The sequence below is a fragment of the Acromyrmex echinatior genome, chromosome 3, assembly GCF_024713525.1.
Source record: "Acromyrmex echinatior isolate Ae372 chromosome 3, ASM2471352v2, whole genome shotgun sequence".
Lineage (NCBI taxonomy): Eukaryota > Metazoa > Arthropoda > Insecta > Hymenoptera > Formicidae > Acromyrmex > Acromyrmex echinatior.
This window is the reverse complement of record NC_141854.1, coordinates 11156908-11171673: the sequence shown is the minus strand read 5'-3', so window position 1 is coordinate 11171673 and position 14766 is coordinate 11156908. Positions and strand designations below refer to the sequence as shown.

The following is a 14766-nucleotide window of genomic DNA, read 5'->3' as shown; positions in this document are numbered from 1 at the left end:
GTATTATGTAAACTTATTAAATATATGCATATAAATATATTCTAAGTATATATTTAGTGCATATATATATTTAGAAAAATAATAATAATAAGTTAATTTTTTTAGGAACTTCCGTTAAAATATAATTTACTGCTTTTATATTATGTATTCATCAAGCGCCTTGTTGAATTAAGATTACACATCGGGTAAAAGGTATTTCCTACAATCTATTCAGCTATAACGCAGTACTTCCTTTCTAACGAGAAGTCGGCGTTTATCAAATCGAGGATAAACGGAGTTCACAACTTATACCAAGCAGCTTGTCTGTCCCTTTGCCGTTAGGAATTCCTCTCGCGACTCGTTTCGTATTCCTTCCTTCGCGATTTCATGACAAGATCTAAACAAGAAGGTATGTTAACAAGAAAGTGTAAAGCTTTGTTGTAAAGATCAAGCATATGTGTATTTAAATATATAACGTAAAATTACTGATGAAAATCTGTTTACACTTAAACATTTATAGTATTTTGATTATCCTTTATAATTAACGTTTTAAAGAAAGCGTTTAGATCTAATTATATCTTAAACTCATGATACTATCTTGAAAACTAATAAAAACGAATTAGTAAAACTTTTAATTTTTCTCTCTTTCTTACTTTTAGTTATTCTATAGAATTATTTTATAGAAAATGCAAAATTGAAAAAACAGAATAACTTTTTAAAAATAATTTGATATAAAAATCTTCTCATAAAAAATTATAAAGAAAATATTTGAAAGCAACGTTTTTTTCTTACATATATAAATAATCTCTGTATAAAGTATATTGTCAATACATAAGATATATCCTATGTGTTGTTACTGCAGAGAAAAAGAAGATCACGAAGAACTAGGAAATCGGTGAAGCAGAACGCTCAGACACAAACTTCCGATTCGAGGAACGCTAACTGAGTTTGTTTTTTTGAATACATACATTCCTGAAACAATTGAGCTGTAGATTTTCAATTTTTAGATTACAATTAAAAAGAAAAATATACTATTAGGTGTTGGAATTAATTCGTAGCGTTTTTTAATGAAAGAATGTTATTTATTTCACATGAGCATTAAAAAATACATTAATGAAAGTACTTCCCATCACTTGTAAAACGCTACGAATTAATTCCAACACCTAATATATAACTAGTCATATAAAAAATATATAATTAATATTAGGTTTATCATATTTAGCACTTAAAATTACTTGAAAAAAATATAATTAAACGAAAACATGTACATATTACAAAAATACATATTGCGATAAATTATTATATTACACTAAACAATGTCACACTTTTTATAACAACAGATTCTTATCACTTTTTGTATGTGAATTCTAAATTAAAAATTATCATGTAACTATTGATATTCTTTTTTCCATTTTCAGAATATAAATTCAGAGGACAAAAACTATATTTATTTTTACTATAGTTATTTATATCTTTTCTTTTTTCATTTTCTGTAACATTAATGTATCTTGATATAAGTATATACCATAAAGAAATTGTATTAAATTTATTTTGTGTATCTAACTTTCGTTATGTATTATATAAAAACTTAAATGCCATTACTGTTATTTACAAAAACAAGTTGCAGCAAAAAAATTAGAGTAATATAGAATATTAAAATTTGAAACCATTCACTGTTATTGTTTTTGTAATTTAATTAAATAATACTATTAGCAAATAGTGTATCGGTTTCTTGTGAGACAAAGAAAATCTTTAACTTTCTCCATTTGTTTGTATCACGTTAGATTTATGTTAATCTTTTCTCGTATCTAATTTACTTCTAAAAACATACGAAATCGAAAACATTGTTTTATGCAATAAAAATGTTAGTCTATGGAGTTTATAAATTATGAGCACGTACTCGTCCTTGCGGTCCAAATTTTGCAACAGTGTTACAAGCGGTTTGCTTGTGACGATGCATCAGCCTATATGATTCTGTGGTTGGCGTTCTATAAATACGTACCACAGACAATTTAAAAATGCAGTGACAGTAAGTAGTGAGCGCTACATTGTAACTGCGTTAAAAATATTTTTAGCTCCCCGTCTCGTTGTCTTAAAAGCACGAAAAGATGTAAGAATTGTAAAGTGCTGCGGGCTGTGAAGCGTGTTCCGATGTGCATAGCGAAAATCGAACTAGGATTACCGAGACCGGTGTTGCAGGTGTATACATATGCATAAACGCATCGCTGAACCGGGGGACATGGGAAAGGCGATAGACGCCACGCTGTTTGCGGTAGCCAGCGGAACGGATGAATGCGAATCGAACGTAACATTCACTCGACGCGACGTGTGAATGAAGCGACCGAGTAACGCGGATAGAAACTCCATTCAGGCTCGCTACTGGAAAAAGCAAGCGCGACTGTATCGATTGCGATCAACATCAAGTTTGATGTGGGGACCAACGAACACCCGGAGCTTTGTTCAAACGTTTGCTTACACCCTTGTATAGTCGAAATATATGCGGTCTTAATTATTAACTTGCTGACACAAGACAAATGTGCGCGGCGCTTCTTTAGATTGGTTGGAGAAACAGAAAAGTGACGATAATGCAATAGAAAGAAAGTGCAATGAAAAAATTTGTCAAAAATATTTTTAGCAGTAGATATAAATTTAAAGAAGCCTTTTCTCTTCAGAGGGAATAATAATTGTCACTATCACTGCGATAACTGTGAAATAAAAAGAATCTAGCAATACCGGATGCTTTTCCAAACACATCATACACAATTTATGAAACTTACTTCCTCTCTCGACATAAATTAACGTGACCTTTATTTTCACGCTAGCTTATCCAAACACCGATAGGCTCTGCGCTTGTGCATCATGGGGAAATGTTTTATCAAGTGCGGATGCCTGAAAAGCCTCGAGAAATTTTTAGCGGGTACAGCTGCCCTAAGTAATAAGTTTGGAAATACAGTGCAAGCCTTGCGCAAAATTTTTGGTCTGTATGCTAATAGATTGCGTTGTATATTTTATTTGAAGAAAATCAAATAGCTAAAAATAATTAACTCGTGAAATTTTATATTATAAAAGTTGATTATAATATAAATTTATGTGTACTTAATAAATAATGTTATACACATATATTTACGATTATTTGATAGAATAAAGAAATAACAAGCAAAATAAATGTTTTTGAAAAATGGTAAACCTTTTCCGCAGTATTAAAAAATTTTTAAGCAATATTTAGGTGCAAATATAAAAAAGTAAGACAAAGAATTATACATATTATCATATTCAAGCTTAATGCCTTCGTCCAAGTTAAGTTTAGGTTTAAATCGTTACAGGTTCCAGAATCGTTTCTGTTGAGTAAAGTCTCACGAAGTTTTAATGAAATCATAACTAAGAGATCCCGCGCGAAGTTATGCTCTCTTCGACATATTCCTCTTTTTGCTGCTTACATACAGCCTCAGACAATATCAGAACTTTATACAAAATCCGTTAATATTTTTTATGAAAATAATTAGATTAAGTTTTCATGAAAGGTAGCAAGTAATATTAATTTTAATAATTTTGTCATGTTAAAGATGTATAATACCTATATACATATTAAAGATAAGATAAGAAATTGTTATAATATATTAAAATTATATTTAAAAAATATTAAAAAATAATTAAATTAAAAATATATTAAAAATAACACTGGAATTATAAAAATTATCGCATAATCATTGCGATTATAAATTAGTATGGTCATCAAAATACGGTTTGAAATATGAAACTGGCTGACCCTATTTTGTATCGTTGTTAATTTCGTCACACTTTAATTTTGTCATACAGATATTTTCGTAATCATATTGTGTGTATTACATGCATGTACATCACACGGTTTTCTGTCATTCATATCAATCGAGCAATCGCGAATAAATTATTTATAAATTCCTCTCTGAACGAATACACCATCAAATTTCATCGTTGACATTTCGCGTGCCCATCACGGCTATCACGTAGCGAAGATGATTAAAAGTCGATACCTCCGGGTATGATTTTTTTCCATTCTCTCATCGCTGAACGATTTCGCGATACAGCAATAAAAGTTAAAGCGTGATTGAATGTCATATATAATAGCTTTGCACCATGTTAATATTTATATTACTCCACGCGCGTTTACATTATTTGAAAAATGATAGGTTTTATGGAAATTCGGGGAAATTTACATTCGCTACACGAACTATTGCGTTATTTCTATTAATTAAAATCATTTTATACGGTTTGAATACTTTTTAATTTATTATTATTATCATCAATATCTTAATTATTTCTTGCTATTTGTTTCATTTTCGTTAAATTATGTATCTCTGTTGTGCATAAAGCACCATCGAATTAAACCACACAATACTTACATTATATTAACCGTACTGCGTAGTACATGGGTGCTTCCCGACGAAACAACAGAATCAAAAAGCGATTCAGTGTGCATTCAATGAGAACTTGTATGAAGAAATGAATGGATCTTTCGTCGCTGTAACGAAGTTAATGTATGTCTTCGCCGTGCGTTGGAAAGCAAAAGGAATCTTTCTCTATAATAAGATGAATAAGACAACGGCTTTGTTAACGAAGAATCTTTTGAAGTTTCTACCACCGTGCAAATGTGAAGTAAAGTAAATGTGCAACAAAAGAACTTCACAATATCTCACCAAGTGCCATTGTAAAAAATAAAAATGTGGATAATAAAGTCACAAAAAAAGAAAGACACATCGTGTATGTTTCGCTCAATTTAAGTAATTTCACTTTATCCTATTACAGCTACTTTTGCGAGGTTACGCTGAAAAAAATCGACACGTTAATGAGTAGCTGAATCTTTAACAGCATCTTTTGTAAGACAGTAGCTTTCTAGGTATTACTCTCATCTAAGAGCTATGCTTGACAATCAATGCACTATCATGTGACACCCTATATATACTTACTGCCTAAGGCAATGCGTGGGTGGGCGTTTTGCGACAAGGGCCAGATAACGTCAGCATCTCTGTGCAAACGCAGGATAGGCACAGAATGGAACGCCCTGTACAAATTCTTTGCTTAAAAAAAATACCTAGCATGAGTCAGGCTCCACTGTGGCGAACGGAAAGGATGCTGCGCGAATATTTCGACACACATCTATTTATACATGCATGCTATAGTCATATGCAGCTGCCTCCAAATTTCATTCTTATCATTATTATTAAATAAATTAATTTTAACCTTTGAGAGATACTTTATTAAAACTGGATAATTCTTATAAAATTTAATTTATTTATTCTTGGAAACTTATGTTTGATGATAATAATAATATAAAAATTATTAAATTAAAAGTTAAGTTAAATCAAGAGCTATTTACCTAAAGTACTCGAAAAAAACGTAAGTAAGAAATTAAAATTATAACATTTTACTTATCTAATCTTGCTACTCATAATTATCAATAACTGAGCATAATTACTTGCCTCATGTAAAATGATTGTAGGCATCGCCGAGCTTATCGGCATCACGGTAAACATCAAACTACGATAAGAGCGACAAAGGCACACCATACATGCTAGCTTGATTTAATTAGATTAGATTTTAATGAAAGAGCGTCTGGCACGGGAGCTGATACAACGGAAGGACTACGTTTATTCTCTGAAGCGCTCTAACATTATGACGTCTTCGTAAAATTTCTGTTCAATATACTCTCACCTTCAAGAACAAAGAAAAAACCGAGTAAAAGACAAAGAATGATAGGTGCCAGCGATCGCATAAGAATCAAATACCAAACTATTCGTACTAACAATAAAAACACCATTCCCAACAAATAAAATCATTTTTTATACTGCAATACAATACAAAGAAAAATAAAATACAGTTCTTGTCGTCAATTTATTATGATTCAATGTAATATTGCAATGCAAATAAAGTGCAATATCATGATAAATTAAAATAATAAATCAATCTCTAACAAACCTTATCATTCCAAAATCTAGAATACATTTTAAAAAATATGATTAATTATCCTAAACTTTCCCAAGAAAGCATTTCAAGAAATAAAAGAATAAAAAAAGGAGTATAATAAAAATACTGTAGTAATACTTTTGTAATAAACTTTCGTAATAAATATAATAAAGAAATATATACGTTAAAGTTGATAATACGTTTAAAGTTGAATTTATTTACTCACAATTAATACGTATTGTATGGTTTTCTATTGTTTTACGAAAAAATGTATGTAAAATTTAAATCGTTATTTCTCACGAACTTTCATAAAATAATTCGGCTTTCGCGATAATTTGAACTTCCGGTGTATCATTTGAAATCTCTTTATACATTGCAAAAAATAAAGAAAATGTGAGAAGTTAGAAATATATTATATGCTTATGTGAAAAGTGCCCTATCGATCTATTAGATCTATCTTAAATTAAAAAATATAAAAAACGATTAAAAATTCGACAATTACGGAGTAAGGTTATAAAGATATAAATTCGATTTATATCTTCATAACAGAACATTTCGACAAGATAAATCATGTATACTGACTTACGTGGAATATTTGACATTAAAATAAAATAAAATTGAGAGTCAAAAAAGAGTGTATGCTTAGACCACTCCTGTTTAACTTGTACAAATAAAATGAAATTGAACAGACTCACATAAATAGCAGGTAATTTGCCTGATTCAAAAATCATTGTGTCTATATGCGAAGTGATCTCCAGTTTGCTTTCGTTCGCATTTAGAATGCGAACGGCGAACAAAAGTACATAGTAAAACACAGTTAAACGGCTTATTGTTCTTGAGAAGGAACAATGATGTGTGGGCAAATCACTGGCAAAATTTGCTGGATAACAATGGATCGACAAATTGAAGAGAGGCTTATACCGGAAAAAAAATCGATTTGCGCAAATCCATCTCGTACCGCAAATGAAATACTGCTATTCTCAAAATTAAATCTATCTTCTCGTTAGTATTTAGAATGCGTTTTTAATTGCACGTTTCCAAGTTCGTTATGTTATCAGTAATATATCAAGCACACTTATAGTGGAAGAGAGTATCATAAGATGGGATAAAACTGATAAAATTATTTGCATTATCATTATATTTTTTTATACGCTAAATGATATTGACAGCTGACTTCCTGCTTACTTACAATTAATCAAGCAAACAATATCTACTTAAATTGAATCTCTGCAATCAAATAAAATAATTATAGCATTAATTACATAGCTCGTGGATTAATGAAGTTCACATGATAAGCCGATTATGTTAATATTAATATCTAATAATCTTAATACCGGAAGTTTAGAGCTTAAATGTCATCTTTTTTAAGATATAACATTCTATATCATATAAAAAAATAAAAGTGAATAGTAGAATATTCAAAATATTATTTACAATTATTAATTTACTGAATTAAACTTGCGCGATTAAAATATAAAAATAATTTTTGTAGATATTATTTCCAACATAAATAAATAAATTGTCTGTTCCTCCTAGATTGGTTAAATGTAGTTTTCATTCCAGATTTAAAGTTTGAATCTTAGATTTTAACTTAGATTAGTTCCTTTCTTTCAGTATTCTCGCAAATCAAATCGTGATGTTTATTAAACGCGACAAATGAACACTAATCCTGGCGAAAGTGCAAGGCTAAGTTTAGGTCTTCTGATGTGGGCGACGCGATTGTGCCGTTTACGCTTTCTGCCCAGCAAGGATGCCATTGCTGCACTACGTAATCAAGGTCGCCTATCGTGATAGGATCGCACGATTTAAATTCCTATTATTTACGCGCGCGCAGGTGGTCCCCGATGTTTACGTGGTCATGTCCTTATTAGCACGTCTTGTTATGCAAGCACAACGACACATCCAGCATTGCAGTTATCGCATACGTAGAGAGAATGAGAAAGAGAGAAAGAGAGCAATGACTTTCCTTACTGCTTATTTACATATTGGCATCAGATAAAAAGTAAAAAGATAAAAAAAGTAAAAGGATAGAACCACGTTTAGTTAATACATCTTCAAAGAACGGAATCGAGGATTTCCCTCGCGTGCGATATTACTTCGAGATTCAAACGGGAATACAATCGATACAATGGGTTCGCATGGTTCTCAAATAGTACCCGAGTGTGTGAAATTCTCCATATTCTAAAAAATACCGGTATGAATTTAATACTATGCGATGTTTATATAATTCTCATCATTGATGTTAATATTAATATCAACCCGGTGAGAATTATATATACATATAGACACCGTATGATGTTAAATTTAATTTACCGATATTTTTGAAAATGTATGCATCAACATACGTTTTATTTGTATTAGCATTAAATCGGTTCGATTATTGACCGTGTTTCTATTTTTTCAAATTAATATAATATTTTTTATGTGAAAGGTAAAATTCTGTATATGTGTGAAATTTTTTTACTTATCAATAATTATGTCTTTTAAATTGAAATCCTTTTTTTATCACTTTCTTAATTTTCATAATATAATTTATTCACTTGATCCGTTTAATAAATAAGAAACATCGAAACTTTTATCAAGTGAGAAATATTTTTTATTTAAAAATAAACGAATTAGAAAATTTTGATCATATCAAAATTTTGGTTTTAACTAGAATTATAATAGATTCAACAGAAAATTCTAATTTATCTATTTTCAATCAGAATTCCAATTAATTAGACTCTTTTTTTAGTTTAATATTAAAATAAAACAAGTATTGGACTTACCTCTGCCGCATACACGAATATTTCCCTCGTAAATTCGAAAAAACAACTTTCGTCACCGGAGTTCACGTTTGCTTCGACAATCGCCAGCGACAAAGCGGTTGATTGTCGCGCTGGACCAAACTGGTCGAACCACAATTGGAGTACCGTTTTATCGAAGTAATCCAGGACTTAACTCATTCTCTGTCGCGACCGATGAAACACCCGCGTCGATTGTCAATAAATGTATATTTTGTCACACACGTTCACGCATACAAATAGCGAAAAAACGCTGTGATTCACGAGTGCAACGCGATCCTCGACGCGCGAAATATAAACGAAGATAAGTCACTGACGTCACATACTGTCGCTGACAGCGAATAAACACGCATTTAAAAATCTCGATATCGCATTTCGAACGTCATCGTCGTCGATCGATCGCTGATCGTTTAAAATTGGCTCTTGAATCTCAACCTGATCTCTTTTTCCGTTTTTCTTTTAATTATGACAAACGGATAGCTCGACCGCGTGAAAACTGCCCCGAACATCCAGTCAGCCGCGGTCGACAGTCGGCGTACACTGAGAAGGCCTCGGCGAGCCACGCGACTCCGACCGCTCCGACGCGAAAGCGAGGCCGCGCAAGATGGCCGCCGACGAGCGCGCGCTCCCATTGGTCGACAGCGCTTGTCAGGTGCGCGACGCGCGTTATCGCGCGCTCGGTGCGTTCGCTGACAATCGCAACGATAAGAGACTCCGCCGCGATTCCTCGATGCTCCGACACAAAGGTGCAATTGACTAAATGATACGAATTATTGTCATCGAAGGGAGCGGCTTGCCGACCTCTCAGCTGATCAAATGTGACTCGCATACGATTTCGGACCTTTCGCATTTACGTTTTTTTTTACATGTATAAGTGAATAAAATAAAAATTAGTTGAGTTTTATTCGTCGAATACATTTATTAATATTATTATTAAATACATTCTATTTCAGTAAAGACTCACACTAAATTTGTAATGTCAAATCCATTGATTTACTTTTAATTATTTCTATAGGTCGCGTTACTATTCAATATGTCATTAATGTAATTAAAACAACAGAATTGAACAATTACTAATTGAAGAAATGCATTAAATTTAATTTAAATTTTGTTTATTATTTATTAACGTATATTAATATGGGCATTGTTAATTTTTAAGTTAACCAGAAATTAATTGTTTATATTTTGACATGCATGTACACGCACTATCTTTCAAGTCCATCGTCTCTTATCAAAGATGTGGTGAGCTCTTCCAATCCGCATAATATCATTGATAAATGATTGTCTACAATTTTTAAGTTGGTACCAAACGGCCTATTAGAAGAGATTTTTTACACATATGAGAAAACTAAACGAATTAAAACTAACAAAATGTTATTCAACTCAAGAGATTCAATTATCATTATTCCCTTAATATCTAATACTTGTATAAAGAAAGACTCGATATTATCATCTTTGTTTCAATTTCGCAAAATTTGGTCGCCTGTGCCTTCATCGATAATTACACACCGTCCGACAACACTTTCCGCCGCCAAAATCTGTTTTTTCATCCGGCGAATGATCAGCGAGAAAAATCATCCCCGCGACGAACGCAGAAATTGGAAATCCCGTTTCAGCCACCAGCAATTAACGATCTCCCGATGGATCGGAGGGGCGTCCCCCTGGGCGTTCGACCCTGCGAGGAATGCGAGATAACTGCAAATTTCCGGTAGACTAGATTCTAAGCGGGAATGGGCGTATACTCGTACTCTTCGTTCGAACTCATTCCGCCCGTCCTTCTCGCTCCAGCAATAACCTCGGGCGCCGTTCGCTTCCGATGCTCTCCGCGGCTCTTCCCTTTTTACCTCATCACCCGATCGCAATTGCGCCGCCGCCCTTGCGCGGTATATATCGTCTTCTTTCGTCGGGTTTCCTTTGCGTGCGTAAACCAGTTATCGTCTCCCGGATCTTGTCATTCCGCACTTTTTAACGTCGACGCGTGTAAGGGCGACATCAAAATGATTCCGTTACACGAGATAGATCTGGAGAATCTCGATTTTAATTAATTTTTAATTTGATATCAAGCCACAAATTAAATTCAGATTTCGGATCTGAACAGATTGATTTCTCATCCTATATCCCTTATATCGTTCTTTTTCTCTGAGATAAGTAAATTCGATTAGCTTTAAAAATGTAAATAAGTGTATAACTATTGTAATTTTACTTTATATATTTTAAACATTTTAACGAGAGAAGAACTTTGTAAACATAGAGTGAATTGAATAGTTCCACACATCGGCAGCTTAGAACGCTCGGAATCTTTCTGACAGATATTCCGATATCACTTCTCCCTTGTATGGAGAAAAGAACTGGCTCGGTGCGATCATTGCTACCTGTTTCTGCAACAGGTGTATCGGGATCGTTAAGCAGATTGCAAAAGAGCGACGATTCGCGGTATGCGAGAATTACGAAGCGCGTGCTTATGCACACGCGAGTATTTACGAATGCATCCTGCGGTCATATATACATTCTAACTTTAGGTATAGGCAGCTATTAGGTACGCGCGGTCGAACGGACGTTGAAAATAGCAAATATATCACGATTCTATCATTATGTGCTACGCTAAACCGCTGATTTACCGCAAATAACCTCATGGTATAATCAAATGCGTACTCTTGATACGCGCGAGAAGTTGCGTCACAATCCTATATTACCTTTAAACTAAAGGATACGCAATCATTGAAATGATACAATTATACTTCTGCAATCTTCACGATCCCAGTCATTTTCGTCAAATTACTAAGAAAGACTGACTGACGGAAAATTGATTTATATACGGATGAAAAGTAGAAATATATCTCCAATTTTAATAATTTTAATAATTCTAACTGAAGCGTGCCAAAATAAAACATTGCAAGTACCATTTTATAAATTTTTTAGAAGAAAGAAGAAACTTTTTTTTGTTAAATTATTACTTCAAAAATTCTATAAAAAATTATTGTAATAACTATAAGGATATGTAATCAGTCTCTGTAAAATCTCTTACTTAATTCTAATTTTTTTAAATCGCATTAAAGTTTTCAAAATTTCGAAAAGTGTAAAGTTTAAATAAAAATGAAAGTTAAAATAAAATTGCGTTATAAAAAAAAATGCAAGTCAAAATACAAGTTCAAGTAAAAATGTTGCACAATCGATTTACTACATTTTGAGTAGCACTACTCACTTCTTCACTTAATACTTTCATTATTTAATTCACTTTCTCCACTTAATACTTTCTACGTCAAATATTAATATGTGACAGAACATAGTATTTACAATCCATTTATAAAATAAAAAACATTTTTACAATTTTGACATTTACAATATTTTGCACACTTTAATTAATATTCGAAAATGAATATATACACATATAGGATATATTTGTATCCTTATATCTTTAGTCTTTCTGATTTTGTACACTATATAAAACATTACGACTTCCACAAGCATTGCTTCATAATAATTATTATTAAAAATATAAAAAAATGCGTAAACATAAAAATATTATTAAAAAGATTTAAAACATCAAAACGATTCTTCTTTTAAACTCGATTTGACAGGAATAAATGTTATTGACGTTTGCAATAAATTCGTCATATTCGAAGCACGAATTGAAAGTCTATACCTTTGGAATAAGAAGAAAGCAGATCGGAGTACCATCGATGTATCTAACCACAAGATACAATGCTGATCGGGATGAGAAACTAACCACGAGGCTGCGGTAAATCGAAGGACAATGCAAAACGTTGACAAGAAAGTCCATTGTCGCAGGAACAAAACTACGAAGAAAATTATTCCATGTTCGAAAAATTCCAATAAAAATTAGCCAATAATAATATCAGATTGTCGTACAATAAAACAATTTTTTAATTGATTTTTTTAATGAACCATCAAACTGTAGTAACTACTTTGTTTAAAATAAATTTTTTTATTAATCGAGCTATACGTTATTACATAAAATATTTTTTTCCAACGTGATACCATTTGTATCTACACTATTTAGAAATTTGAATTCTCAAAATAATAAATTCCTCAAAGGCAGTTTTGACTGTCACATCATTTTTTAATATATATTTTTTAATATATTTGTTAAAAGTTAATACATATTTAAAACACAACTTATATATTTTATTATTGACATTATATAATTTACTACAATATTTTACAACTATGTAGTCACATTATTGATCTTTAATAGTTTTTCATCGGTATTTAAAGCAATATATGGCGTAACAATTGAGTTCCCAGAGATTCCAGTTCTACTGAGATTATAAAAAAACAAACAAAAAAAGTTGAAAATATTTATCAATATTATTATTTAATACAGATCTCGCCCGCTCCCAAATAATATTTATTGCTCAAACAATGAATCGAATGAGAAAAAAGCAAACGAGAAAATATTTTTTTCTCAAATCGCCTTCAATTTTCGATCTTGTTACAGTCTGTTGGATCGATAACATATCTCACTTTCCTTAAACTCAGATCTAATGCGATGAATCTCTTGATTACTCGAATTCATCGCATTAGGCCTAAATTTAAGAAAAGTGGGTCCCAGTTTCTTCTGCATGACAACACACCAGTAAATTCTTCAATCATTGTATCCGAATTTTTGATGAACCAAGAGATCTCCGTGTTAGCTCATCCTCTTTATTCGCCTGATTTAACGATGACTTTTTTCTTCTACGTTAAAAATGAAGGGGACGAGATTTGAGAATGCGTCATCGACTTAACAACTTATAACGAAAGAACTGAAAGCAATTCAAGGAGCGCGCTTCCTCAAATATTCAATTTGTCATTAGCGATGTAAAAGTTGTTTGGAAGCAGGTGAGGGATTGTATTAAATAATAGTATAAAATAATTTCGATTTTTTTTGTTCTTTTTTTCTGGCTCCAGTACGGGAATTTAATTATCACACCACATATATTGTAATGTTATATTGATAAGCTCTTTGCTAATTATATTATGATTTATATATTTTCAATTTTTGAAATTCTTATAATTTCCATGATTCAAAATTTCAAATTTTTGCGATTGTAATTTTTGGAAATATAGAAAATATTCGAAAAATTTTTGAAATTTTATAGATAGTGCAGTCTTTTATTTTATTCTTCTAATCTCTTTGTCGATTTATAGGAATTTAGACAATTTTACGTTAAAATCTTCAACCTTATAATTCTAGGAATTTCAATTCTTAAATGTGTTTGTTAATTTAATATATGAAAATAAATTGAGTTGTTATACATTTATTTATATAAGACAAAAGTGTTTCGTATTATTAATGCAGATTTTATCATATTTGTAAAAATTGCAAAACGTAATATATTATTAATGTGATTATATATACTAACAGCAGTAATAACTAACAATACATTTTACGGACAAAATGCAAAAAAGAAATTACAATATTAATTACGATAAAATTCAATTCGTTAATATTATAAAAATTTTTTTGTTAAATATTTAGAAAGTATTTTGATACTTATGATATGTACAAATACACGAACATGAATAGAAATAAAATAAAATCGAGAAATTTCTAAAACTCGACGATATAGAAAAATGCGTTGCCTAGATTCTAGAGAGAAATTCATTAGCAATACAATCATCTTATTTTTTCTGCAATCGTTTTACCTTTTTTCAAAATGTGTTTTGACATGTTAGATACGTACACATCAGTAAGAAATAAAAATTCGTGCCGAGTTGCACGCGCCTAAATGCAGCGTTAAACCCTATTCTGGCACGCAACAGGAAACGCGAGCGATCCGGTTCGAACAATGCGGCTAAAAAAGCGTATGACATACAACAATACGGAACAGCCGCGACAGCCGGTGCGTATTGCATTTTACACACGCATTTGGGAGTGTCGGTCGATATTGCACGCGATGTGCGAGGTAACTTTCGTGAAATCGTACGTGAATCGTCCAACTGGATCGAAAACTTGCTTACACCGTTATTAAGTGCAACTAATTATACGAATTATTTTTATAATTCAACTTAATAAATATTTTTTCAAGATTATTCACTATAGGCTTATGGTATACATAAG

At 31.7% G+C, this 14766-nt stretch overlaps 1 protein-coding gene across 1 annotated transcript in view; it reads right to left on the bottom strand.

Moving 5' to 3' along the window:
* ec (ubiquitin specific peptidase echinus) overlaps positions 1-9238 on the bottom strand; it is a 70090-nt gene extending 60852 nt beyond the window's left edge. Inside the window, exon 1 of the mRNA XM_087404202.1 lies at positions 8688-9238. The gene's annotated coding sequence lies outside the window, so the exon portion shown is untranslated. The remainder of the gene's footprint in view (positions 1-8687) is intronic.
* Between the last annotated feature and the right edge of the window lie 5528 nt (positions 9239-14766).